General features: G+C 38.8%; 1 protein-coding gene across 3 annotated transcripts in view; it reads right to left on the bottom strand.

Moving 5' to 3' along the window:
- The window catches only part of LOC6573876 (stAR-related lipid transfer protein 13), a 100,330-nt gene extending 78,600 nt beyond the window's left edge, over window positions 1-21,730 (bottom strand). For all 3 annotated transcript variants that reach the window (XM_032728280.2, XM_032728281.2, XM_032728279.2), the window contains exon 1: window positions 20,659-21,730. The gene's annotated coding sequence lies outside the window, so the exon portion shown is untranslated. The remainder of the gene's footprint in view (window positions 1-20,658) is intronic.
- Window positions 21,731-26,348: the final 4,618 nt, after the last annotated feature.

The raw sequence follows: 26,348 nt of genomic DNA on the forward strand, positions 1-26,348 counted from the left end.
TGCTAATAATCAGAAATTAAACTTTGATTGTTTATTTAGACGATACAACTAGTTATAACAAATATATATATAACTATATATGTACATATATATAAATTTTTAATATATATATATATTTATTTAATGAAAATAAATTATTTTTCATATTTTATATTATTATGAATAAGCAAAAACGAAAATATATATATATATAGAATTTAGCATTTTTATACATATGTATATGTATATATATTATTTTAATGGTCAGCAGGTTAACTATGATAACGAGAGTCTCAAGCTCAGCTTATCAGCGACATTCGCATTTAGTTCCTATTCAGACAGCTCTGTGAACGGAGGCAAGTGAGATGAGAGCTTAATGGGTTGTTTTAGTTGTTTTGGTGTTTATGCAGAGCGTGGACAGAGGCGTATCAGTTACCCTGCCAAATGGCGTTGACTAGGCGTAGATCAGTCCGCGACAGCTCTATAGAAATCTAGATGGGCAATCGATGGCAAGAAAACAATAAGCTGCTCTTCGAAATGCAAACATATTTGCAGGCGCTCCAAGTGGTCCAGGCATGGAATAGGCAGGTCTTGGAGAACGACTTGAATTGTGTCTCAGTTTATGTGAACAGCGAATTCGAACTGGTTCGAACTGAGATTAACTTTTTCAATTCGAATAATATACAATATAGAACTAATATGTGAAATGTAGTGCAAAAACACGATTAAAGAATTTCTATTGAACTTACTATCAAACGAATTGGCACTCGATACATATATAATTTTATATATGCATATATTGTATATATATATAAATATTTGGGTGATTATTTTGTGAGTGCTGTTATCTTATCGCCATTTGCGTCAGATACACTTCTTCACTACATTCATATGTACACACGTGTGTGTTTATTTGCGCATGTATTTGTATACCTATCAGCAATATATTTATATTTATTTATTTAACCAACACTCAGTCATCCAATAGCAGCATATATTATTGAGAATCATACCTGAATTCGGACTGCAGCCGTTAAGTATTTACAATTAATCATCCTTGTTATTTGGCATATCTGTATATGCTTTGAGAGAGACGACGACGACGATGATGATGATGATGATGATATCGTATGCGAGCACCCACATTTGTGTGCGCATTCGCGAATGAAATTGAATACAGTCGCCACGATATGAAATTCAATATAGCAGCTTTATATAGACTTTATGAGTAATGCAATTCTACAGCCCTGACTTAATTTGCAGCGTCTCTTTTTACTTTGAAAGTTGCAACGAAAACAGAATTCACACGCTTGGCCAGTCAACAATGTGGCAACACCAACAGCAGCAACAACAACAATAACAGTGAACAAACAAACAACAGCCAACCCATTTTCAACGGCACTTGGCTTTGGTTTTCAATGTCAAGCGCTAGCCAAACACTCTGAGAAAACGAGAGAGAGACACAAAAGAGTGCGAGAGAGACAAACTGAGAGAGAGAACTTTGGCTACACAATCGATTGTTGTCCCACAATAAATCACTAATGGCATCGAGCATATCTGTCTGTTTAAGGCGCCATAAATTCTTGAAAGCCGAAATCCAAAACACCGAAAGGTTCTAACACCTATACAAAATGAAAAAAAAAAAAAAAAAAAAAAATCTAGAAAGAAAAAAAAATAAATAAATAAATACTACATTTAGCTCTCCCATGGACTGCAATCGACGGCATTCATAATTTATGCGATCTGCTGGCTGGCGAACACAGCTCTTTGATATCAAATTGTTGTTGCCGCCACATGAGTTATAGCACCTTATATCCGCCGACCAAAATTATCTTGCATTCTAAGTCCCAGATTTGTGTTGTTATTGTTGTTGTTGCTGTTGCTGTTGGCTTTTGCAGCGCGCCATTTCCTGTCTTGGGCAACGCAATTAAACCTATATACATATATCCTCTATGCAGGCAAAGCTTTTACGAAATCTGTATAACTGATTTTTCAAATTTATAAATCAAATTCCCCATTCAAGCGCGTTTCACTTGCATGAATAACTTTAAATTTACATATAAATTTTTGTAATTACAATAGCAAAACAAAAGTCCAACAAATCATTGAGATTAGCTCACCGAATGCGCATTAACATTTGAATGAAATCGAAATCTGTGGCTTAGCTGCTGATAATCGAAAGCAAATTGAATTAATAATAACGAACCAATAGCTGTCGGCCAGACGAAAATAAATTTGAATTATTGCATTGGGAAAATTGTCATAATTTCAACTAATGTGCCACGAGAGCAACTTGTCACATTGCGTATACGCCGCGTTGCGCTTTCCAGTCGCAGCAGCAGTCACTGGCACTCGCTCCCATGTTGTTGTTGTTGTTGTTTGTTGTTTTTGTGCACGTTATCGAAAAGAAATTTGTTGTACGCATTTTGCTTGGAGACTTTTTGTCTTTTATTTTTTGTTATTTAGTTTTTTGTGTATGCCAAGCGCGCTTGTCAAATAAAATGTAAAGTTTATGTGACAGTTTGACGATTAAAAAAATGCTTTGAAAACTGCGTTTTGATGTCAACGGGCAGCCAAAAGAGATTAGAAATTGACGGCAGCCAAAAAAAAAAAAAACCCCAAAATATTAAAAGCCAAAACGAAAATAATATTTAAATGTAAATTAACCAAGCCAAAAATTACCAAATATAAGTTATTTTTGTGTTTTAAGCAGTGAAAGTATTAGTTGCCGCTGAGCAGAGTGGGTGCGAACTAGGGCTTAGGCACGAATCGAAATAAATTAAGGCGCGCATAATTAAAGCATAATTTATAGGCTCGCTATGGAAAGCAAAAATGCTGAAAGAGCATGCGAGACATCTATCAACACTAGAGAAATTAAAAACATAATAACAATAACAATAATAAAATTGTGACCCCTGACACAGTGCGAGGTTTTCTGCTGCTTCTATTGTTGCGTGGCCTGACGCAACTTATGCAGGTAGCTCAATTACAGACCTTTCATATGAGGGTATATATAAAAAGAGTGTGAGTGAGAGAGGGATGTATATATAAACTGAAAACATTTCAACTAAACATGCCAAAAATGCCTAGCTCAAGTGCTCGAGCGACTCGAGAGTGCCAGCAAAATAAAAATAAATTAAAATTGAAGCAATTAAAATACGACCCCAACCAGCAGCAGCAGCAACAACAACCACCAGCAACTGACATGACAATTGCGCTGTGATACCCATTCCCGTTCCCATTTCCATTCCCACTCGCATTCCCATTACCATTCCCGTTGCCTTTCCCATTCTGGTTTCCATTAAGCGTGCTTGCTGAAATTACCACCATGATCGTCGTTCAACAATTCCTTTACAGCTGTGTCTCTGCTCAAACATTCATTTCGTGTGCCCAGCGCAGCAACAACAAAAACTCATTGCAAACAAAATGATCGACGATAATGCGGTCCAGACGACGTCGACGACGACGCCGACGACGATGAGGACAAAACAATGTTTGGCAGCCCCGCATTTAGCGACAATTAAGAAATCAAACCTGGCCTGCGCTTTGCAATTGTAATGGAAACCGCTTGCCAGGAGCTGGCAGCAGCAGCGGCAGTAGCTCCCCCCGCGCAGGAGGGGGCCTGACAGCCTCTGGTTTGGAGCGCATTTCAGCTTTCCACTCTAATGCAAATGTGCAATTAAATTGTTGACGTCGCCTGTCGTTTGCTGCTAATCAAAATTGTACGATCATAGGACATGGTCCATACCCTCGATCGGACCGAACCAGACCCAGCCAGACTCGAGCCACACAGCTGCGGTAGCTATGCGAGCGTAACGGCAAATGTTCAGCATTTGATGGGCTTTTGAAAAGCTGGCAATAAGTTGTAATTGACCTTTTTAACATCGCCAAAGCAAATAAATTGTGGGCGGTCGTTTGGCAAATGATTTAAATCCAAAGTGGGGCATGAAAAGCCAATAGGAAAACGATAAACACTAAAAGAATACATTAAGTGTGCAATTAAAAGGAAAATTAAAATAATATTAAAATGACATATTTGCAGAAATCAATTAGCAGTAACAGTTTTTATAGCATAATTAAATAACAGTTTTATGGAACGAATTCAAAGACCTTCCCAAAAGATCTGCGCCCAGTTACATAATGCACGCCCATCACATGTAGCTCGACTCTCTATAGACAGGGTATATAGTTGACATAGCCATAAAGCAGCCATGGTCGCCACATATGGTTACAGTTCAGCAATTTTCATTCTGTTTTCAAGTGAAAAATCTATGTATGAGCGCAAGAGATGTATATCTCTAGTGTGTGTGTGAGTCAGTGTGTGTGTGTGTGTGTGTGTGTCGGTGTATGTGTGTGCGACGCACAGCAACTATAAATTGAAACGGGTGTGTCATTATTTTCAACTGAATTTCATGCCACATGCAATGCAGGAGAGTTGCTGCTGTTGTTGTTGCTGTTGCTGTTGCTGCTTGGTCTGAACTGAAAACAAAAACACAAACAAAATATACAACGTGGGCAGGCGCTACATTTTGACAGAACAGTTAGTCAGTTAACCTTTTTTAGACAAGGTGCTGCAAAATTCAATAGAACATTTATTGGGCAACACATTGGCTGGCAATTTATAGCAGCAGCGGCAACAACAACAACAACAACAGCAACAGCTGTTTTAGCCAATTGCATAAATGAGCAGCACAGCTGTCCGCAGTATCTGTACATGTGTTAATCTATCTGCTGCTGCTGCTGCTGCTGCGGCTGCTATATAAATGCATCTGTATGCAAAAGCCATAAACTGGCCAAGAGCGACGCCAGTTTGATGGCAGCTAAAAGTCTACAAAGTAACTAAAAGCAGCTAAGCTTGTGCGCAATTAGAATAGCCAAGCGACTGCAGAAGCTGAAGCAGACCGTCTTGCTGTTGCTGTTGTTGCTGTTGCTGTTAGTGTTGTTGCTGTTGCAACATGGCTACACATGTTGGCAGCTGGTAGAGGCTGGTTGCTGCTAGCTTGGCTAGTTGGCTAGTTGGCTTGCTTGCTAGCTTGGTTTGTTTGTTTGTGCCAGGCGTCTAACTAGCTATCTATATTTGAGCAGATTGCGCTGCTAACCTCATTGCAATCTTGGCCCAAGCCAATGCCAACAGACAAACTGACTGGCCGAAGTGACTAACTGACTGCAGTTGAGTGTTGCTCGTTTGGTTGGATATCACTTCTACATTTATTGCTTGCATCTAAGTCGCCTGTATGTGTGTGTGTGTGTGAGTAAATTGTTAACATGCAGACAAGTGTAATTTAGTTGTTAGACGCGATTGAGAGTAAGAGAAAGAGAGAGAGGGGGAGAGAGAGAGAGAGAGAGAGAGAGAGTTACTCTTGCTGCCAGAACTTTCAGCAGCAGCAGCTGTATTTGCAGGCATTGACAACACGTTGACTCTACAACAAATTGAAATTTAAAACGCTCCTTTTTCTGGAGTCAAACGGCAAACGGCAAACTGGTTAACCAGTTCGTTAGCCTGTCGCATTTATTTAAATGGCATCTAAAACCACTTGACTGCACTTATTATTAGCCAGTTGCTGACTTAATTAGCTGCCACGCATGTCAATTGGAAAGCCTTCTTCAGTTCTGTTCTGTTCAGTTCTGTTCTATTCTGGCTCTGGCCAATACAAACAACAGCAATTCTTGTGCTGTGTCTTCGCCTCAGCCTATCAGCTGTTTTCAGTTGCATTGTTGTTGCAACTGCTGCTTTGGCTTTGTTGTTTATAAAGCTGAATGTCGTTAACCTTCGTTGTAACACATTCATCATCATCACTCACCTCTGCAACAACAGCACCACACACACATACACTCACACACACACACACTAATGCAGCAACAAAGTCCAAGTACAACAACGTTGCAGTCGTCGCAGCTGTAAAAAGAAGTCGTCTTAATCTTAAACGACGTCTCCATCCATCTCGCTAGGCACTCACAACAGCAGCAGCCGCAGCAGCAGCAGCAGCAGCAGCAACATCGACATCAGCTGGGCAGTGGCTGCTCTTAGCCAGTTTTGTGTTGGCTGCTTTTGTTTGCCAGCATTTGAAGACAAGCAAGGAAGTCTACTGCCAGACTGACGGACTGATGAATTGACGGCTGGCTGTGTATGCGTTGGAGCCACTTGGCCTTTAGAAGGCAACTCCAACGCAAGTTGCTGCCGTCGCCGCTGCTGCTGCTGCTGCGACAGATACAACAACTAAGTAAACAACGCGCACTTATAACAAATTAGCTTGGCACAGAAAGTCCAAGAACCAGGCAGCCGCATGACTGGATCAGAGTGCTGCCGCTGCCCCTGCTGCTGCTGCTGCCCCTGCTGCTCCCCTTCTGCTGCTGCTGCTGCTGCTTGGGTTAAGCTATATGCTGCAGGCGAGTTATTTGGGAAATCGTCATGGCGAGTCCGACGTTTGAAAGCGTTTGAAAGTGTCACGTTTGGTGAAATGCCTAGAACTAAATATGGAGAAAATTGGGTACAACTGCAATGCAATCATTTGACTTGACACTTTCTAAGCCACACGAGCAGACGATGCCGCCATCGCCACCGTCGCCACCACCGCCACCACCACCGCCGCAGCCAAACAAATGAAGAATGCAAACAGTTGAAGCCGCAGCTGCTTTGCCACACAAAAAGGTTCGCGGCGGATGTTTGCCAAGAGTCAAAAAAACCAGAAGAGAGAAAAGAAAAACATTCTCTGACACCGACTAACTGTAAACGAGCTAACAATGCAAGAGCATCAGCTCGCAGCGCGCAGTGCGCAGCGCGACAGCAGCCAGTCGAGTGAAATAATTAAAATTCCATGCTCATAACTTCCGCAATTAAGGCTGATAGACTGGAGAAGTCCTACGTCCCAACGGGCTGCAGCAGGACAGGAGTCGGCAGCAGCAGCGGCAGCTAATTTCCACGCACAGTTGACGCGGCCAACTTGTGTGTGAGTGAGCCCTGGCAGGCCAGGCTGAAGCGAAAAAAAAAAAAATAGAATGGAGTTGAGCAGAACTTGCCACTCGCAATGTTGCAACGTCGCAAAGTCAATGGTGGCGGTGGCGGCGGCGTCTGTCCGACAGCCAGACAGACAGACAGACGGTGCCTGTGTAGCTAGCCCGGCTGCCCGGTTGCCTGGCTGCCTGGCTGCCTTGGCGTGTATCTTTGAGATACATGGCCGTCGAGCAACGCATGCCACACGGAACACGCCTGCACTAATGAAGTAATTCATTGAACCGTGCTACGGCAGCGTAGTGCGGCTGCCATTAGTTTAGCCGTTGGTTACGCTGCCACCCCGCACCACTGCAGCACCGCACCCACGCCCAGCCCTTTGTATTGGCCACATTGCTGTTGTGGCTGGCATTTAATGCTTAACCCAGAGCTGGCAAGTTCAGCCGCTGGCTTTGTTTACGGCTGCCCTCAGCCGGCATCCATTTGCTCTTTTTGGCAAATAGTCGACTGGGCGCGTTTCCTGGATCGCGCATTAGATCACTCACTGACAGGGCGTCTGGCATATGGCCGGGCTCATCAGCTAATGCTGCTGCTGCTGCTGCCGTTAGCCTGACCTCGCCTTAAATACATCGAACCCAAGCCGGACCCAAGGCACGACCACCACTGCCACATGGAGCCACTCCTCTGCGCTGCATTATCAGCGCTCGGACCAAGCCCAAAATGATGGCCGTTGAGAAAAATGTCTTTGATAATTAAACGGGCCAACGTACCACTCACTCGCGCCGCCATCCCTCGGCCCGCTAACTCCGCACTGGCCCACAAGCCACAGGCCAGAGAGTCCGCATTCTAACGATTGCACTTTCACGAAAAGCGCAAGAACTTTATCTAGCATGCCGCAAGCCGCATGCCGCATGCCACATGCCGCAAGCCGCTGGCCACGCGGCTGGCATAAAAAGTAGCAACTCCAAGCGACGACTGCCAGCCACTGAAGAGTGGCCAACTGGCCAAGGCGCATCATCTTAATAGAAATATGCGTGCTTAGTGTGTGTGTGTGTGTGTGTGTGTGTGTGTGAGCTGCTGTGTTGTGCATATCAAAATCCATTAGTGGCTTTTGTAGAAATAATCAACAACGACACCAAAAACGAAAAAAAAAAATCGCAAGCAGCAAGCGGCAAGCAGCAGACCATGCGGAATTTCCGCTGAGTAGAGTATCTTTCTTTTAGGAGTCGCGACGGTTTGAGTTTTTAGTGGTCATATCTATGCCCCGGCTAAGTGAACATTTGTAATGGTCACTCAGGCGGGCAGTGCGTCGTCTATCAGCAAACGCGTTTGTTACATTGTCCAAGCAAACTCACTATGCATATGTGTGTGTGTGTGTGTGTGTGTCTGTGTGTGTGTGTGTGTGTGTGTGTGTCTGTGTGTGTGTGTGTCTGTGTGTGTGTGTGTCTGTGTGTGTGTGTGTGCATTTGTAGCCTGTTATTTAGCCATTTTTATGAGGCACCACCACAGTAACAACAACAACAACATCATCATGGCTTTCGCATCTAATCATTTGTTTTCGTTGTTTATTTCAAACAGAGCGTATCGAGCGCATTTTGTAAAAATAATTACATTTGCGGTTATTTGACGGACGCTCTGTATATATATATGTGTGTGTGTGTCTGTGTGTGTGTGTGTGTGTGTGCAGCATTCATCTGCGCTGGTCAGTGCTCTGCACAGCTGTAGTTGCACTTGCAGTCGCTGTAAAAAATTGCATTTAATTATAAATTCTATAATGAGGCAGCGCAAATAATGTTCCTGCAATCAGTTTTTCTTTCATTTTCGGCCCCAGCCCCCTCCCCTACGGCGCATGCAGTCAGCGATTAAATTAATCAGCGTCATATGCTGATGATTGACTTGTTGGCATGCAAATATACATTTACATAGTCGCCCTATGCACTTGCATTATAAATCATATTTCTTATAAATAAAACTCTACATAATTTATGGCACAGACGGAAACAGCAACAACTGACGTCACAGGTGGAGCTTAATCTACCTATGCATATATATATAAATATATTTATATACGTTACAGGTCTCAATGAACCCTGTAAATGCCACTTTATAGATATGATATTCTATACAAATATCTTCGCATGCCGTTGACATAACAACTAACTCATTCGCTGCTTTGTTGTTGTTGTGCGACTAATTTTGTGTTGCCTCATAGATTTATGTCCGATTCGACCTTAACCAATTTATTATAGCATTTATAAGTGGCGACTTTTGTAGCCTTTTTTTACGATCCCACCAGCAACTAAATAGCGTAGCTGCTCTGCTTAGCATACATATATAATTTATATATAGTATATAGTATATCCACAAGTTGAACATGATGAATATAAAGATATTTGATTGCTCAGAATCAAAGGCAACAACACGATTGCCTCAGCCGCTTGCGTTGCCTATTTTATACTTATGTCGTATTCCATGGCGTCTTTAGCACTGAGAATATAAGCAACATTTGGCAAATTTTGGCAATTGTTCAAGGCTGACGCACATGTGGAGACAGCAGAGCCTAAAGATCTGACTGCCTTCCGCACAAATTACCTACAAATTGTTTACACGAAATGAAAGCAAATTTGTGGCGACATCGTCAAATTTCTCATGCCATACAAATGAAATATGAAATCGGGTTGGCTTTGCGACCCACTTGCATAGCCATGCTTATAATCAGAAGAAAGTTCTACCTGGAGCACGGCTTGGCCACTTGCTACGGCTACCAAATCTGTTTCGATACACATAAGTTTGTTTGTTTGTTTTTGTTTGTTTATTTGCTTATCAGTGGTGCGGCGTCTCTAATTAATTTCTTCTCTTTTTCATCTTTTTTTTTTTTTTTTGTCCACTCTCACACAAGTTGCCGTCGATGTTAGTCGAGAGATCCGGTCGTGGCGACTTTGCTGCCCACGTAGGCATAGCAAACTAATTAAGTCGCATATACAAAATCACCAGCTTTTTTATCAAAGCGATATAATAAAATATATAAGAAAAAAAAAAACCAAACCATACAGAGAGTAAAAACTCTGAAATGAACCCCTCTTTATCTATGAAAAACACACACAGACACAGACCCAAAAGTGTATTGTAGATAATCGACATAAGAGTGAAGAAAAAAAAAAAAAAAAGAACTGGAAACTGTTTATCAGCGCCTAATGAATGAAGCTTGGTCAGTGATAAGAGGGCCGAAAGACTCTTTAAGCCACGCACGTGTGCTGCCAAAATCACAAAGCGAGGCAGAAACGTCCATAGATATGCATGCCAGTAATTTGTATACCCTATAAACTGGAAATGTTACTGGTTAAGGTTATCTATGCTACTATTCATATACATAGATCTATAATATTACTTCAAATATTAATAAAATGATAGTATTGGAATATACTTTTAAGAAAATTAATATACATAATATATTGATCTATTAATATCTAAGAAATAAAATTGAAAAATAGCAAACTGGAATAATTTAATTATAAATCAATTTTTCTCAATCTTAAATATTTTAGTATTTGAAAAGAATTTATAAATTAATCTCATTATTTAATATTTTTAATTTGATAATTATTATTAATTAATATTCATAAAAAAAATTTAAAAAAAAATGGAATAATTTAATTATAAATCAATTTTAAATATTTTTATTTTTTTAATTATTGTTAAATATATTATTATAATATATTTATATTAATATTAATAAAAATAATTCTAAAGTATATTAGAAAATATTTAAAATGTAATATAGAGTATCTATGAAATCTATGCTCACAGCATTGGGTTTATCAGCTATTTTTTTCCGCCTCTCTTCTTTTTTAATAATTTTGTATAACAATTGCTGACGCTGCTTGAACGCCCATCAATCACAGCGCTCGAGTGTCTCACAAAAATATTTATAATAACTTGAAACGTTTATTTTTTTTTTTTTTTTTGTATTCGGTTTTATTTTATTTCTTTTTTTGTTTTTGTTTTTGGCGCACTTGCGAGTAGCTTTCAGCGTTTTCAATTTCATTTAGAGGCCTTTAATTGCCGAAATCAATTCAAAATCCAGTTGAACGCGTTAAAAGCAGCCACAGCAGCCGGCAGCGAGAAAAAAACTGAAGCAAAAACAAAAGCAACAACTACAACAGCAACTACAACAAGCCAAAAATTTTAATAATTATTAACAAGACAGCCAGTTCATTAGCGCCGCAGGCATACAAAATGAATAATAAAAAAAAAAAAAAAATTAAACAAAAATAATAAAAAAAACACACCAGCACACAAAAAATATGTGAAAAATTTTAATAAAAATACAAACAAATGTTGGGTAATTAAGACTTGTCTTCTGTATATGTAGATATTACGAGTACTCGATACATTGTTCGTGCACCGAGAAACGAAAAGGCGTCTGGAAACTTGTTCTACAACTTGTTTTTACATACCGTCCATAGACTAGAATTGCACACGAACCAAGGGGATACGGGGACCCGGGCATACGGAGATCCGGGGAGCTGTTAACAGGGGATGGATACGACGGGGACCAGCCCAACTCAGGCGATAATGTGTAGCCGCACCATATGCGATAATGTTGCGAGCACATGATATAATAAAATTGGAATGTGCTGCAATTGGTCGCACACACACACACACACACACACATATACTGAGATAGCACTTGTGTGTATAAATAACAAACTATTGGCTTGTATTACAGTTTATCAAGCCATGAGCATGGTTCAGCTCAGCTCAGCTCAGCTGAGATCGACTCGGCTAGGCTCGACTCAGTGGGTTCTGTTTGCGGGGCAACATACTTGGGCCGCAGTAAATTTCCATAAATTTACATGCAATAAATCAAAATGAAAATGTTTTTCTGCCAGCAGACGAACTGAGTGAGCTCTCTTATCTCCATTGACTGGCTGTCTAGGCCTGGGCTGCTGTGCGCTGAAGAAACTAAACACAGTGGGCTTATCAATTCAATGGCTGACAAAGTGCAATCAACTCTGCAACGCTGCGTTTCCTCGTAAGACTCAAACGCGATCATGATAATCATGCTGATGATGATGGTGTTGGTGATGTTGATGATGTGCGCTGCTGTTGTCGATGACTAAGTTGTCAGTTGGACACCCCACGCAGTTGAAAGCCACAAGACTGGTCGTCTGTTTTATTATTTGGTTAAACAAAACACAGCCGGCAAAAATGGCAAATGCTGACGCCGATGAACTCATTCATTGCCTTCATTCATGCATTGGCTGCATATCGCCAAGAAGCAAGAACTGCGAACTGCGAACTGACAAACTGAGCAACCGACCACAGACAACAGAGTGCAGTGCCCAAAATGGCAGCCAGTTGGTATATTGACTGCCTGCTAAAATGTACTTAACATGCCTAATGGACTTCTGAGCTGGCCCAGAGCACAGGAACTGCTGGCGGAACGGAAATGCAGCCGAGAACAGAGAGAACATCAAAGCAAAAGGGGCAATGCGTGCGGCTCATTCACTGCCTGTTTATTCACTGCCCTCTGCTCTTTTTGTCTTTAATTTTTTTTTCACGACTCGAGCTGATGACTAATTCACACCGTTTGCTGATAAAGCACACAGAGCACAATGAGCAGACGTGTATCGAGTGTGAGTCCCTTGAGTTGGACGGAGAGACAAGAGACAGCATATGCTAATTCAACTATTTCATACATTTGGGGCAGCTTGACAATTACGTCATTGACAAAAAACATCATCATCATCATCGCGATTATGATCATTATCAATTGTCTCGGCTAGCCAAGAATTGTAAAATTTCGCCTTGCCTCTCATAGTGCACTTGGCAGACAGTCGAATCGCTTATGGCATATGGCATATGGCATATGGCGCTACTGGCTTTCGGACAGTGCTGTTGATAGCACTTTTTCATAAAGTGCACGTTTAGGAAATTTCTTATACGCCACTATTTTGATTTTTATTTATTTCACTTTTTCTTTTTTTTTCCCGTCTGCGTTTTTTGCAACTAAAACAAAAACATGGAAAAGCGACGACATGTGTTAATGTGAATGTGCATGCGCAACAGCAACAAATATTTTTGCTTATTTGGTCGAGCTTTACTTACGATTCGGAATTGTTTATAGCATTCTAGAATTCTAGCATTTGTATTCCCATGAGGGATAATCGATAGCACGTACCTGAAACGAATGAAAGAAATTATAAACAAATAATATTTACATTTATTAACATTTATTTATTTTGAAAATACTTTAAATACAAATAAAAACTAATTTTTTTTTTCAATTTCAATCAGCAGAAAATATAATATAAAATATTCCTGCTATAGATTTAGTGCAATAGTCAGCTCAATGCAATGAATCAACAAATTAAAAGAAATATTAAAAACTAATTGAGTGCATATATATATATTTGTAATCTATATTTAATAATAATTTTCAAAGGCAACATCTTCGCATATACTCGTGCCTTATCGATAGAGGCAGATCATGCAATCAAATTTTATGAAGGCGCCAACACAAGCCATTAATCATCCATTCAGAGACAGTGAGTGTGAGAGAGAGAGAGAGAGAGAGAGAGAGAGAGAGAGAGAGAGTAAGAGAGAGACAAATAGAGACACAGGGCAGTGTGAATGTGAACGTGTTCGATAACGTATCTATATCTATAAGCATAAGCAAATATACATATATATATATTTCTATTTGGTATGTCGTCAATAATCAACAGCAGCTGATTCACACGTTCTTTCAGCAAAATAAATTATATTAAAGACTAAATCAACAATAATTGAAACCGAAACTAGAAACAACAACAAGAACAACAACTACAGCAGCCAAACACGCAAGCGACAAAAACAAACTTAATTAAAAATCAAAATTGTGGTGCACAAGTCAACAAACCACCCACACAGCTCACAGAGAGGGCAGTTAAATAAAAAAAAAAAAAAAAAAGCAAATGCACAAATTGAAAAAAAGACAAGAAGAAGAAAAAAACGAATTGCACTTCAGCGTACAATGGCCATAAATATGAAATCGTATGGTAAATTAATGCTATTATAGCGTCTAAAATACAACACAGGCTTCAAACTACTATGTAGAAGAAATATGTTTAGAAAACAACAACAACAACAACAACTGCTACTACAACAACAACAAGAGGCAAAAAAGAGCCATATTTGAAGACCTTGTACGTGTGCTGCCTACACAACCAGTTCGCATTTTCAGTTGATTTCAATTTTGTGCCTAGCCCGGCCCGCTCCGGCCTGGTCTGGTCTGGCCGGCTCTGGCGACGTTTTGGTTTCTTGTCTATATGTATCTAAATTTGTATATATATATGTGTGCATATGGCGGCACTTGATTTGCATAACAAATGCTGCAGCAGTCACAGCAGTTGAAGCAGCCCAGTTTGCTGAAGCATATCAAAGGCAGCTAAAAATATTGCTTGCCAAAAAATTCACTTCAGATTCATCAAATGCGCACCCAAAAGTCAAAGCTCGTCGCGCTCAATTACCACAAATTTCACTCCATTAAGGCACACACCTCACACGCTCGCATAAAACCTAAATGTCTACCATTAAGAAATGCCCACCCGTCCCCTGCAGCCTACCCCAGCTCAAGTCAAGCTCAGTCGCAGCTCGGTCCATTATCAATGAAATTCGCAATTTTCCATTTCCGGTTATTATGCAAAAATTAATTGCAGTTAATTATGAGCGAAAATAATTGCCAGCAATTGAGCGCCTTGCGATTAGCTCACCTGACGCATAAAATAATTTAGATTTAAATAATATCCACTTTTGGTTTGTCACTTTAAAATTTGTATAAATAATAATTTAATTTCATAATGAAGCTCATTAAATATGCTAATTTACTGTCGAAATTTTTTGTAATTTGGCGCCGATCCGACCCCAACATGGCCCTCGATCACAGCTAGGGCACCTACACCAGAGACGTGTCAGTTATTGACAAATTGGCAAATAACTGCGCCGCATATAGGGAATGCCCATATGGCACTACGTGTCCGACAGAACGGCCCTTATTTAGAGACTATGTCTATAAGTATAGATGTTTATATGTATATATATATTTGAGTGTGAGTGTGGATGAGCATTAGTCAGCATTTGAGCTTGATTGCGTAGCACGGTTGTTGTGATTGTTTGCATTTTCAAATTTACCTGTATATATACACCTATATACAGCAATATGGACATAAACAAATTACGCTGTAAACAATGCGCAGGTCGACAGGTGGAGCTAGTGGGGCTAGCGGGGCCAGCGGGGCTAGTTGGGGGCTGTGCATACAGATATCGGAGGTATGGCAAATATGCATAATAGCTTGGCAAAAGGTTAATTATGCAGGCAGGGTGTTTTTTTACAATACGATTTTCCACATGAACTTAGTTAGCTTCGTTCGTCAGTCCCCACATTTCGTCAATCATTTTTGTGTGGTTGTCTTTGTGGTGGTGGTTGCGCTTTAGTTGTGCATGAAAATCGTGTTTGTAGTTTTTATTATTTTGTTTTTTGTTTTTTTGTTTAACATTTTCACTGCATTTTACAGCCAAACAAATTTTTTGACAAGCAACTGACAGAAATTGACAAGCGCACGAGCAATGGTCCGTCAAATGTATGGGGGAGCAGAGCCAGCAGAGTGGGGAGAGAAGCCACAGAGCAGAGCAGAGCAGATCAGGGCTGAGCAGCACAGCAGAACTGTACAGTAATGTGAAAGATGATTCCAGCTGTGAAAAGGTCAACATAGAGAGACCCAGGCATTTAGCCAGCCAGACATGCTGTGTGGCTGTCCGTCCCTCCATCTGTCCATCTGTCCATCTGTCAGTCTGTCGTGTGTCGTGCAGAGCTATTGCTGTTATGCTAGTTGCCTCACTTTCCAATGGCTAAAAGAAAAGAAAAGTGCGGCCTGAGAACCGATCAGGGCATTTCTCCCAGCCATCAAACGAGACTCGCTCCGCAGACGAGCTAATATTGACAAATTAAATGCAGTCTAATGTGTGTTTAATGAGTGCGCTCAGTTTATTGGTTTGGGTGTTTTCAGCTTCGTTTCTATAAACGAAAGCCCCCCACCGTGATTCATATATATGTTCATATACATACATATAAACATCTGTAGCTTTGACTGCTTCAAAAAAATTTCGCTTGCATCATTTTCACATGTTAATTAGTTTTGTTTTTTTTTTTTTTAGCATTAGTTGTTGACTTTTTGTTTCCCAAGCTGAAAACTATTTATCTAACGTCGACATATGGAAAATTGCCGTAAAGTAAAGAGTTTTACAAATATGTACAACTATTTGAGCAACTCTGAGGTGATAAAAAGAAAAATAGATCTGGAGTTCATTTCAAATATTATTCATATTAGTAAAAAAAAAAATCTCTAAAAATATTTTTTACGGGTAATACAATATATAGTTGTTTTTAAATCAATATTAGAAATATATTTTTTTTTTAATTTTATAAATTTTATATTAGTAAAATATAAATAATTTATCATTTTTAGAGAAATTTAATGCATAAATTAATTTTAGTAGTGATTTAAAAATAAAAATAAAAAAAATATAGATTAATAAATGTTTAATAAAGTATGCGCATAAAATAATCAGAAAAAAATGTATATAGCTATATTATAATTATTATTATTATAAATAGTACTTTAGTTTTTTATTATTTACATATATTTATTTTTAAATCTAAACGAAAATTATTGACCTATTTTAAAATCTATACTAACTTAAATAAATAAATAAATAATTTCAATTTAAATTGAACTGATTTAATATACAAATTAATTTTGAGCATTACATAAAAAACAAAAAAAATACAATAAAAATATAAATTCTATTATGCAAATTTATAATTTATGTATTCATAATTTTAGTATACATTTAATATGCAAATTAATCATTTTTGTATATATACAATCAATTTATTTTAAAACAAATATAAATAAATAAAAAATATAACCATACACAATATTGATTTATAGATTTTACTCATGTTTATATATAGACTGGTAATCAAAATCAACTTGGGATCCGGCTTAACAAAAGTGGTTTTACCGTCATATATACTAGTTCTCATATAACATATTATATTATATTCTTTTGTCTAGCAAATTTTTGAGTAAACACAGGTTTTTTTTGCCCTTTAAATAAATGCTTCTTAAATAAATATTTATTATATTATACTATATTTCTAATAAGTGTCATCTTTCATAATTTTAAAGTACATTCTTGAGTAATTTCTAAGCAGATGTTGACAAAGTTTCAACACTCAACGGGTGTTATTAGGAGAAAATCCCGCTGCAGCAATGCATCTGCTTGCAATTTGAGGCAACATATGTGCCTAGGCCTAGGCCTGGGCCCTGGAGCATAAAAAATATTAAGAAAACACAAAACTACATATGAGCAACGCATCAGAACCAACACAAACACACACACACATGTGTGTGAGTGTATGTGTATGTGTGTGTTAAAACTGGCAGCCAAAGGCAAGGCAATTCAAAAGTCATTGAGGCGCAAAAGTCAAGCATAAATATTTCAAATAATGTTTGTTGGCCCCGGCCAGAGCTCCACACAACGCCACCGGGCACTAGCAATAGCTCTGACTATGGCAATCGGCTATAGCACTAAGCATTGGGTCTCGGGTCTCGGGTCTGGGATCTGTTGTGTTCTCAGTGCTCAGTGCTCTGCGCTCAGCGCTCAGCGCTCTGGGCAGGCAACGTTGTGTGGCATAATTTGGTGAGAGTTCGAGTTCAACATCTGAAAAACAGCAACAACAACAACAACAATAGAAACAACAACACGAGCACATTAACTCGAAATAAGAACAACACACGAATCTCGGAGTGGAGAAGAGCGCAGAGGCGAGCATTCGTTTCGTTCGCTCACTGGAGGCAGCGCTGTAATAGTCGACGACGACGTCGGCGATGACCTCAGTTAAAAATAAATAATACTTTACATTGTTTGGAATTAGTTGCTGTTTTTGGTTAGAATATTGTTGCATCCATCTCCTTCTGTGTAGCTGTGTTGCTTGTTTAGGTTGTAAGTTCAGGGTGGCGCTCAGTGTCGCCTCTCTCGTTGATGACGATCACAACAACAGCAACAGCAACAACAAGAACAACAACGATGTCGACAACGACTTCGACTATGGCATACAAATCATTTTGTCAACTCAACTTGTTCTGGCAGCTGTGTAGGGTATTTATGTAAATTCTTGTACGACATTTATCACAGACGAAATTGATGAACCTGCCCATGATATATGCTCATGCAGACTTAGGGGAGCTCCTCAGCAGACAGATCGAAAGAAAGAGATTTGATAAAACATCTGTAGCAATTCCAGTTAATTTTGCATTTCTCTTAATTGGAAAATTTAATGGGATAGAATAAAGTAACTGATTAGATATATGATATATGATATTATATATATGATATATGATAAACATTTTAGCTATATAATTTAGAAGATTTAAAGAACATCTCTAGCAGTTCTAGATAAATTCTCAATATATTATTAAATTTGGATTAAATTTATAGATATTTCACCAAATCTTTGATTCCATTACAATTGAATTAACAATTTTATATATAACTATACATTCTATAGGTCCACAATGGAATTAAAGCCAATAAGTAAACGAAATGGAACAAAAGCTGACTCAAGGATTCCGCTAATAGCACTTGGGCCGCACTTCAGGTGCTCCCTTATCAGCTGTGTCTCATTTTTTCGGAATCGGAGCAAACAGTAATATAAGCGCAAACCATGTTGTTTCAGTTTTATTTACCCCGAGTTTGCCGTTAAATTAAACAGCTCGCACGCACAAGTGTTTCTTTATAGCATTATATACACAAATACACATACACACACACACACATACACATATATAGAGATATATAAGCATATGTGGAATATAAACAAAAAGGTAAAAAACAAAACCAGTTTATATGACGGTGGTGTATGTAATGCGCAAGCCACTCCAAATACATATACATACATATATATAAATTGTATTCTATGGCTACGAATCGAATAAAGAAATCGAACTGAACTCCCTTGCGCTTTACAAAAAGGGGATGACGCATGCATAATACAATAATACCGGAAATGTATCGATGCAAATCAGAGAACCGCTGCTCATTAATGTATTGTGTTCACTATATCATCAACAAAGCACAAAACATCGCAGAGCTCCAAGCAGCGGCCACAACTCAATTATAAAGTTGAGAAAATAAACAAAATAATAAACCCTTATCTCGGTATTATAATTCTATGTGCATAACTACAGCAGACGCTCGAAATCTTTGCAAGTTTTCTAGAAAATGTTTTCATTAAATACTTGAGCAGAATCTTGATTTATTCTTATGAGGCTTACGCTATACGCGTTAGCGAGTCATTACCGTACCTAAAAGATCAAAACCCCTTGATTTATGTGACTGTGATGTGAGATGCCGAAACTGTCCCCTTCCATAGCACAAAAATCGCTGTCAGATAAAGTCTCAGTTAGCTGTCTCAAGTGCCGATTCGGATCGCTCTGATGAAACCAGCAGACTGAAGTAGTAGATAGATAATGCATGCGACTAACTAGCTGTTTAACACATGTGTGTACTGCATATAATATATAGGTTATCACTATATCATTTTGGAGTCGCTCGACAAGATAAAGCGGCCTAGCCGAGACTAAAAAGGAGAGACAACCACAAGCCCAAACCCAAACCCAAAACCCAAAACCCAGACGCAAGCCAAGGCACAGGCACAGCCAATTGCGATAGTGTTGTATGTGTGTGTGTGGCATATGCCGGTTTGAGTAGAGTCTGTTTTTTTTATACCCTGTGGCTATTCAAAATGAGGGTATATATAGATAAACAGATCGAAAACAAAGATAAGAGAAAACACACTTATTTCAAATACATTTTGCACAGAGAAAAAGAATATTTCGCATAGAAAACAAAGATAAGAATAAACTGAGTAATTTCTAACGCCTTTTATCAATATGAAAGAAACCCAAGTATTTTGCACATTCATTCAAACTCTCAGAATGAAAATAAATTGAATATATGCCATAAATATTAAACATATTTGAAACATATGTGAAGCTGATTAGATTTCCATATCTACAGCTAGACATGAAATATATATTTATATATGAATGTATGTATATATTGTTTGATAGATTAGACGATTAGCTGGAAAAAATGCCAAGTACAATTTGAAGGAATCATAGATTAAGAATAATAAAAATAAATAAAAATTTTATTACTGTTCCAGTACTATTAAATTCCTATATATGAATTCATACATATTATGTTTTAAGTATATATAAATACAATACAATTTTATCTCAAATAAATTCTAAGGCAAAGAACTAAAACTATTACTAAATAGAGGGTATCTTGCAGTCAGGCGCTCCGCTAACGCAGCATTCTCGCTTGTTATTTATTTATTTCGTTTGGTTGTTAATTTTTATTTTTGGAGTGAAAGTAACTGCAAACATAGCGACAGCAACTAAATGTCTTCTAACATGTTCTCTGTTCTAGGAAATGTCGCTTGCATTAACTTTGCCATCTTCAGCTGCTGCTGTTGTTGTTGTTGTTGTTGTTTTTGTTGTTGTTTGTGACTCTGCTGCTGCTGCTGCCGCTGCCGCTGCTGCACAGAGATAAGCTAATGTTTGCCCGCCGCCAATGATAAGCGGCCTATGGCCTAAACTAACTTTTACACGTACCTTTTAGACGCGCTTGCAGCTGCTTCGGTGCAAGAGAGCTGGGGGGAGAAAAGCACAGTTAGCAAGAGAGAAGACGATGGCTTTTCGCTTTTCTGCTTTTCACATACATACACGCGCGCACAAATACACTCTTTTCTCTTAATTTTGTATATTTCTCTCACAAATCTGAAATGATTTTTGCAATTTCAATAAATTTTACTCCTTCAAATTTTCCAATTCAATTTCAAACACTTTTCACACTACGCACAATTACTTTGTTGTTTTGCGCTCGTTTTCGACATAACAATTTCGATTTCGATTTCGATTACAATTTCAACATGTTTTTATTTTCTTTTGGGGGGGCTTATGCGAGAATTTTGTAATCTAAAACAAAAACAAACGCTGCTCTCGCACTTCTCTTTCTCTCTCTCACACTTTTACACGCGCGCACACACTCACACACTTGCAACGGAACCGAAACGAACCGAATAGCTCAGAAAACAGATTTTTACGCACTATTTAGCTTTATATTTTACTGTAATTTTTCCTCGCTTGTTTTTAATACGTTTGTGTGAATATGTATGTAGGTGTGTGTATGTAGCTGGTTTACATGAAAGGGATTGGAGCGGTAAGGCGGGCCGGGGCTGGGCTGTGCGAAATTGAAGCCGAAAAAAATACTACCCGACTTCGCCGCGTCTTGACAATCGAAGCGTTTGTTTTGTTTGCAACTGCAATTTCCGCGCTCGTTTCTTTTTGTTTATACTAAAAGCGATTTGGTTGTTGTTGTTGTTGCTTTTGTTGTTGTTGTTGTTGCTACTGCAGCAAAACAAACGTTTTCTTTCTTAATAAACTTTTACGCTGCGCTATCGTTTCGTGTGTTTCTTGTTTATCGTATTTTCTTCGGTTTGTTTTGTAATTTCGTTCACGTTCTTGTCCACGGCCTCTCTGCGTTTATGTATTATGGGCCGTCCGTATGAATCTGTCTGTCTCACGCTGCGCGCCGCTCATTCATAAATCGTGGACCCGTTTGAATCAGCGACAATAACTAATCTCTCGACCCGTCTGCACGTCTGACCAGTTTGGCAAGCGGTTGCCGACTAACGGTTGCAACCAATCGGCAACGGCACCACGATCGTTTCGTGTTGCCTTCGAACATGTTCCAGTCGCTGTAAATGCAACCTCTGCTAAAGTTAACAGCGACGCGTTATGCTGTAAGCTGTTTACTCTTTGCAACTAACGGGAATTTTATTAGGAATTGAAACTAATGAAAATGGATTTTTTTCTCTATATATATTCACAATATTTGTTATGCTTTCCATAAATTGCGTACTACAAACGTAAAATAATATAAATGCTTAGTTCTTCCACTTAGAAGAACTCAATTTCATCTGTGCCGCTTATGTGAAATGAATGCACAGCTTCATAGTAAACTTATTTAGCTTAAATATTTATATCAAGTAATTCTATGTATAATAATAAACATTCATTTAACTCAATCTAAGTTCACTTCTTTACGTATAAATACGTTTAACATAACATTAACAAAGCGAACAGCGCTTAACCGATTCGATGAGCGAACTTGTTGGCTGTGGAACCAGTGAACGAAGGCGCGCGCTTTGCAACATTTGAAGCATCGACGGTTAAGAGAACTTTTCATCATTGAAAGTAAAACCGAAATGGAAAAACATCTTCCCACCTGCTGTGTTTTGTTCTGTGTGTAAATTTACACACTTTCCAATGTTAACAAGCGGCGATAAAGCAACATGGAGCGACTCGACTCGACTCGACTCAGCCAACATTGTTAGCGACCTGCGTTTTATGGGGCACACAGCTGGCCGCAAGGCAACTGTTGCAGCTCTTGTTGCAGCATCCGAGAGTTTATCGTCGTCTTAAATCATTAGTTCTTATCAGAGCGCGTCGCCTATCTGGCCAGTTTTATGACCCGGGGCTTTTCCTGCCATTGTCGAAGTGTCAATTTCCAAGAAGGCGTCTTAACACTTTCATTGTCTTAATTAGATTAGCGCTCAGTGTACCTTGGGGCTTAGTGTTTCGAGCAAAACAAATGCTCGACGAGCGCAGCAACCTTTGATATCCAAGTCGTGGCGTATCTTCAATCCAAATTTTAGCCCCATTTCATATTTACAACGTAACAGAGCAGTAGGCACTACATATTATTTTCTACTCTTGACAATAATTTTTTCGTTTTTGTTTTTGTGGGGAAAAGTTAGTTAAATCGTTGGCAATAGAATGTCGTGGATATTGCGTGTGATCAAGAAATGCTTCGCTAGCAAGAAGCTGCATGTGACCTTCTCTACAAGGACTTTAAAACAGGACCGGGAGCGTATGATGCTCAACATGGCCTCGCCCATTCCATTTCAGAATTTCCTGAACGAGGTGCGTTTGACTGCATTGGATGAGAAGGGTGTCGATCGTATGACCCTAAAGGAGTCGGCCTCGATGCGCAAGTCGGCCATACGGCTGTGGGGCAAGCTAACCGAAGAACAGAAAAATAGGTATCGCGAGATAGCCGTCAACTCGAACATTACTCGCCTCTCCCTGGCGAAGCTTATGGAGTCGAAGAGTAATCTTCACTTGCCCCATAAAATCAGCTATGTAAGGCGTATACCATCGCGGCCGCTTGTAGAAATAAGTTCGATAAGCAGCTTCAAAAGGAAACCAAGATACAGCCGGGCCCCTGCCCGGCTTTGCTCGATCGTTGGCAAACGGAAAGTGTGCTGTGTGCATGGCGTCAAGAAGCCGAAAAAGCCCAAAAAGATCGCTAAGCCGCTGAGCAAATGCTCGAAGAAATCGATACGCAAATGCAGTTCCACGATTTCGATGCCGATTGCTATGAAACAGACTCTGCCACCAAAGCCTTCGCTAACCCTTACAAAATTGGGCAAACGTCGATACAGCAAGACAGATCTGAGCGATGCTGGCTACAACAAAACTCAAAACTCAAATTTACCTGGACACATACCTCCGCAATTGGCCAATCATACGGAACTGCTTGCCCTGGCTGAAAGCACGGCCACAGAGTTGCGTCCGCTGCATGAGGAGCCCAAGCGCAGACGTCGAGTATAAGGTGTTGGTATCTGTTGAGTCCTAATTACCCTTTGGATCGCTTTCAAAATTAAATGATTATCAGATTGACATTGAACCAAGTGTTCAAAAAAATATATGGTTATTATCAAGCAAAAGTAATTGTGCTTCACTTGCAGTTCATTCACACAGATCAAACTCCCTAAACTATTCATCAGGATTAGCCGTGTCAGTCCTTCTCGTCTGCTCTCAGCTGGGAATTATTTAGTTTTCAGTTTGTTTTCTTTTTTTATGTGTTTTTTTGTCGTGGTGTGTGCTAAGCGGCGGCCACATCCTTATCAAAGGTGCGCATCAACGTCACAGAGATCCCCAACTCGAAACCAGCTACGTGCCTGCGTTCAGTCTTTGAAATCGAAACCTCTGACGATCCATTGTGTTGAAATCTAAGCGAGACCCGCGCTGCATGTTGATCGATCGCGTTTTTTCTCTTTTCCTTTTCTCCCGTCTCATTTTATTTCCAATGAAAAGCGAAGCCAGCACGAGAAACCAAAACAAAAAGATGCTACGTTGATATATTTTCGAGCATATTTTGAATAGTTTTCAATGCCAATGACAGCAGCGCTCATTGGCAGCGAGTGCCATACAAAAATATGCAAGATCTTTAATCTTGTTTTTTGTTTTTCTTCCAGCTTAGGCATAGAGAATGCATTTTAAAAAGCATTTCAAAAACATTTATAATAAAGTAATATAAACAGCGTGTGTACAGAATGTGCGTTGAATAAATATCAAAATACTATAAAATGCGTAGTCTGTTATTTCTTTTTTGTATATTCTTTATATGTTTTCATTTATTTGGGATAGTATTACATTCTGACAAATATTGCCATATACGCTTAGCATAATATTTATAAGAAGCTTTTCTTGAAACTAAACTTAATATAGATTTAACTTTATTTGTTATCAATTAAAAATTTGAAACATGATCCAACAATATCAAAATAGTCTTGCATTGGGCGCCGAGTCAGCAGAGCATCCCTTGAGGTAACATTGATGCTGAAAACGCATATAAAGCATATAATATACACCTTTAGAGCGGAAAACATCGATGGTTTACGACATTGCCATATGATTTAGGAAAAATTATTTCCCGAATTTCGATGACTTACAAATAGGGCTTCGAATTGCTAAAAGCTGTTTAAGTTTCCAGGAAAGTTTGTGGTATTGGCATCTGAAGGGGTATTAGACAACCAAAATCATCTTTTACGGAAGAGCTGCACAAATATCACCTGAAAGACCTTTTGAAGGCCTCGTAACACTTATTCATAGTCAGAAGCTATCTCATTATTACTCTTTAGAGTTTACTTGACTCTCTATGCAATGGATCTCTTCCCGATTGATGTTCGTTTAAAGACCGTCGCACGAATAGTTCACTTCGGGGAGTTCCACAGAAAACGAAACGAAATGCCGAAGCCTCTTGGTCAGAGTGAGAGAGAGTGAATATGATTTTTCTGTTGAATTCACGAAAAGCGAAATATTATAACTAAAAAGACTTTAGCTATTTAAAAACTGAATAGAAAATTTATAATTTATATTTATTAATCTACTATATATTGTAATAATTTTTATTTATAGCTTTAAGATCTCTATGACCAATCTGAGCTGCAATAAGAACCATAACAATTTATTAATCGTTAATTGCAATTTTATTGATATTAACATAATATGTACGAATAATATAATAATCAATAGTAAAACTTATAAAAATAATTATTCTGGGCTAAATAAATTTAGTTATGTGAATTTTAATATTTTTTATTAATTATGTATATTAAATACTTTTTATAGGCTATATAAATTTAATATTTTTAGTAATATTTTTACTTAATATTTTTATTAATTGTATATATTTAATAATTATACATAAGTATAATCACAATTTGTATAATAGACATTTTGTGAATACCAATAAGTTCAAGCTTTTCTTTCCTTTTAAAAATCTATAAATATCGATATGAATTTTTCGATATTTTCATACAGATATGCGATTATGTGTGTGTGTGTGTGTGTGTGTAAACGCACTTATCTTTCTCTTTTGCATAAATAATGCAAATAAAAAGCGATAAACGATAGTTATATATTAGCGCGCAGCGGGTAGCTGGCCAATAAAGTCGTACGATCGTTTGGCCTGGGTTTTCCCCCGTCTAAGCCAAGTGAAAATTGCTATAAAAAAAGGCAATGCTCGCGCACTCACTCAACGATGGCGACATCGTTCTGTTAATGGTCACACCATCTCTCTCTCTAACTCTCTCTCTCTCTCTCTCTCTGTCTGCCTCTAGATGTTGCGATCCTCCACAGTCCTGCTGCTGTTGTTGTTGCTGCTTGATACCAAAACGCATTTGCGCCATTTGGCGGCGCTGGTTGATAAGTCAAGTTTTTATGGCCGCGCGCGCATTTAACTTGATTATAAACGACCGCAGGCGGCCGGGTAATATAAAATCGCTTTTCATTATAGCCGGGGCATGTGAAATTAATATGCCAGGCCAGCCAGATAGCAGTCAAGGCAGCCAAACCTCTAAGTCAAGTTCGTTGCCTAAGTCTTTTGTTTTGTTTTGTGCTCAGCAGTTTCACTTGGTTTTTTCTTTTTTTTTTTTTTGCCGACTGCCTGCTGT

This window comes from Drosophila mojavensis, unplaced genomic scaffold (genome assembly GCF_018153725.1).
Source record: "Drosophila mojavensis isolate 15081-1352.22 unplaced genomic scaffold, ASM1815372v1 contig_16, whole genome shotgun sequence".
Lineage (NCBI taxonomy): Eukaryota > Metazoa > Arthropoda > Insecta > Diptera > Drosophilidae > Drosophila > Drosophila mojavensis.